The sequence below is a fragment of the Poecilia latipinna genome, unplaced genomic scaffold (assembly GCF_001443285.1).
Source record: "Poecilia latipinna isolate Pla-1442-1.1 unplaced genomic scaffold, P_latipinna-1.0 Scaffold493, whole genome shotgun sequence".
Lineage (NCBI taxonomy): Eukaryota > Metazoa > Chordata > Actinopteri > Cyprinodontiformes > Poeciliidae > Poecilia > Poecilia latipinna.
Window position 1 is genome coordinate 58,106 of NW_015113109.1, and position 4,492 is coordinate 62,597.

Here is a 4,492-nt window from a genome sequence, read left to right on the forward strand (position 1 = left end):
GCGGCTGATGTATGTAAGTTTCCCGGGGGGGTTTAAAAAAACTGAAGGTGCGGTTTATAGCATGGTGCGCTCATAGTCCGGAAAATACGGTAATTGGTCTTAAAAGATTTTTTGAAAACGAATTAATTATCTGCAAATAACGCCATCTTTGAGTGTCTTTGCTGTAGTAGTGACTAGCGGCGTAATCATGTAACTTTATTATCACTAGATGGCAGTAGGTACAGAGCATTTTACATTAAAACAAGAGAATTAGTGATGCATGAATGTTATTACATTCATGCATCACACATGAATGCATGAGTTGCATGCATTCGTGCATGCAACTCATGCATGCATGAATGCATGCATGAGTTGCATAATAACATTCATGCATTAATATGCATGAATGTTATTACATTCATGCATCACACATGACAGTGCTGTGGCACTGTTCAGGTGTATTTTTTAAGTGACATGATAAGTGCAATTTGAAATAAGAAATGTAAAATATGATAAAAATAAATGTTTGTGTTTATTTGATTCCTATTCAAGACACTTTGATAAGAATGACTATATATGTAATATAGGCGGCTACAGAGTATCTTTGTTTACATTTTTGGTTGGTGGTGTGCCTCGGGATTTTTTCAATTAAAACAATGTACCTTGACTCAAAAAAAGTTGAAAAACACTGGCTTACGTCATGCATCTCCACACAAATACACAAAAACTAACACTGGAGAGTAGTAGTGGTGTCAGTGGCAACATGTATCTGTTTAGCAAATTTCACGTTTTGTTTGTCAGTGAACCGCAGGAACGTCTGAGTGTTTGTCTTGGAGTAGGATATTCAAAGCTGCTCTCGACAACATTTGACCTGCTGTAAAATAACTACAGCCAGGGGCGCTGCCAGAAATCTTGAGCCCCCTGACAAAAAATTTGATTGGGCCCCCTGCACAGCTGCTTTTACAATTTTTTGAGTCTGTCTGACCCATAAAAAGCATCACAATTTTAAAGGCTTGCATCTGCCTTTCTTTCTTTGGTACAATACTGATACTAGCACAATATTTATTGCTCATGAATTTAACATCCAACAGTCCACATACAGTATGCAAGTAGATTGCTTAAATTTTTTCCATTAGTTTTAGATACTGAAATGTCTCTCCCAATGAGCAACATGCTATGTAGTTGCATTTTATTCAAGCTGCAGTATGAAACTTTAATAAAAAATGTTTTCTCCATATTTGTTAAAGTTGTCACCATGTCATGACAGTTTGTTATGAGACAGATAATCTGTGAAAATAATCAATCTCCTCCATCTCCTTCCTGAACTACTATTACTGGTTAAAGTAATGCAGCGTTCTGACCAAAACAACCAATCAGAACCAGGAGGAGGGTCTTAGCACTGTCAATCAACCTCATTCACTCACTGCTAAATGTGCGAATGGGGTAGAAACAGCTTATCATTACAAGAAACTGTTTATCTGCCGTCATTGGTAGATATGCTAGCTAAACTGAGCATTCACAGCTCTGTGCTATGCTACACAATCATGGCACAAATCAAGCGGGAGAAAGGATGAGCAGCACCATATGAGATTGTGATTTACAGCACTGAAACTCTCCTGCCACTCACTGGTTGTTTCTAGAGAACCCTGGGAGAAAGCAGAGAACATAGATTTTTCACAGATAAGGTGTATAACGTTGGTCCTATTATCAACTGAAAGAAGTTTGCAACATTTACTGCCATTTCTGAGTTCTGAGCTGGGAGGCTATGGTTGGGTAAAAAGCAAACAAGTTCCTGTTGGTAAATCAGAGGGACTTTCGGTCAGGAGGCCAAGTTCTCGGATGGTTCGTGCTTTATTGTTTTTTTATGCAAAAGCTCCTGAGAAGAGATCAAGAGCAAATGCAAAGCAGAACTCAGAGAAGGGCACACAGACCAGGACAGATTAGTGACTTAGTTAATTACATCCCAGGATGGTTGACTTACTCTGCATATCCAGACGGGCTTCATTTCATTTCCATTTCACTGTGATTGATCAGTGGGAGTTCTTTATCGAGCACACTGGCTGCAAAATGACATTACTCGAAGAGAAGACAGTTACAGTGACTTCTCCCTGCTGCTCCAGCACTAAGTAAGTATCGACATGTTTACAGTCTGGAGATGATCTCATTTCACTTCTATGTGTGAAGATCAGAAGTTCAGGAATTGTTTTAAGGAGGAGGCAGGAGTTTTTTAAAATGTTTTTTTGCATGTTGAATCTAACCATATAAGCAACGTGAACTTGCATAGTTAGATGTAAAATCACTGTGACAAATGAATCCAGGAGGAAAAAAAATCCTCATAAAATGTGACAAAATGAGCAGCATGTGTTTTTATCAACTATTTTAGATTTAACCCTAAAGCTGCTTTTACACATCACACCAGTCTTTAAAACTACCTGAATTATTAAGTTGTGCTTGTTCATCATTTTTGAATAATTGAATTGTCTAAGTCCGCCAAACCAATGTAAAGACAGAGGCGAAAGCTTCCTGTATGTTGACTTAATAAGCATTAAAATTAATCAGTTATTACTTTAATGTTATTTTTGTCTGTTTGTGTTGAATTTTACATATTAAAATGCAGTGGATCCACCAGACACAGGAACACTGGCTGGTTAACCAAAATATGAACACAAGGGTCACTGTTTACTACACTGTAACCAGTGGTAGTAAAATCTGTTCATATTACAAAATCCTATTATTAGCTAGAATTCAAACATGTTTTTACATCTGTTGAGTTGCTAATGAGCAAAACTCAAATTATATAGATTAGATCTCTGGAAAAAAAAATCTATTTTTGTGACCAAACAGCAGTTGGGGCAAACTGATGGGAAGCAGTAGAGTCTTCACCAGACAGTGTGCATGTTAAGTAATATTAAGCAATAATTCCCAAAATTCAGTCCTGGTTAAGAATGCAAAACTAGTTATGATACAAAACTTCCACAACCGTTGGTAAAGGTTTTGGTTTGTTTGTGAAATTAGAAACAATTGTATTGTGAAAAGTCTTTTAATAGAGGGAAACTGGATTTATCCGGTTTTTATCCAGATGCTTCCTTCAGTTCTGAACATGGTAGAAATAATAAGCTGCTTTATTCTAGTCTGAACAGTCACACTATCCTCTCCAACCTGGAGTCAATTTGTGTTCCCTGTCCTAAAGTTGAGTTTAAACTGTGCTGCCACTTCATGAAAGTATAATAGTGTTACTACTAATTCTTGGTTTCAAAGCAGATGCATTGTAGTGCTTTAAATAAAACCTTCCATACTGTTCATTCAATCAATCAATCCTCTTTATTTAGACACAATTATGGTCCATAAACAGACAAAACAAGAACAATAAAAAGAAGAAAAATAAAAAATATATAATAAAATAATCAATCACTAATATATAAACTAATCCGCCAGTGATTCCACAAACTGGAGAACAACCTCACTGAGCTTTGAACAGGATTGGTCAAAGTCTGATGATGCTGTTTGCAGTCAGTTAATCTACACATACATCTGTGCATAATGTTTCGAAGCACAGCAGCACAGGTTGGTACGTTGGCATTCACAAACATCTGACTGGCACTACTCCATCGCGGTACCCTAAGCAGCATCCTCATGCCATCATTATAAGCGACCTGAAGTTTATTCATACTGCTTTTCCTGTAACGCCGCCACAGGTGGGATGTATACATTGGAGTACAGTATGCTTTAAAAAGTCCAATTTTGACAGATGCTGAGGACATGGAGAACCTCCGAAGAAGTATATTAACTTGTACATATTGAGTACAACGCTGCCTGTAAATGTCTCTATCATCAGGCAGGTCAGTGGTGATGTAATATCCCAAATATCTGACCTCATCAGTGACCTGGAGGATGCTGCCAGACAGGGTGAAGTCAGGAAAAGATAATTTAGTGTCTTATTTGCTGTTGACAATCATGATGTTGCTCTTTTTTGCATTATATTTAATGTCATGCTGTAACCCGTACGGAGAGGAAATCCCTAACAGTTGCTGCAGACCAGCATTATATGGACAGAATATCACAAGATCGTCAGCGTACATCAGGTGGTTGATGGTTCCATTACCAACCCGACAGCCAGTCCTACATTGATTCAGCAGCTTAGATAAATCATCTATATACAGATTAAAAAGGCAAGGCGATAAAATGCTGCCTTGTCGCACACCATTACCCACATAAAAAGAAGATAATACAGAGTTTCCCCATTTCACAGACATATTCTGGTGAGCATACCAATACATTCTTAATATTCCAATAATATTCTTAATAAATATTTCGGAACTCCTCTCTCATGCAATTTATGAAACAATTTGTCATGATTAACATGATCAAATGCTTTTGATGTATCTACAAAACACATAAAAATTGTGGTATTATGTCTCTTGTATAAATCTAAAATTTCCTTGAGAGCAAAAATGCACATATCGGTGCCAAGTTTTGGTTTAAAACCAAACTGATTATCAGATGTGGCTATAAA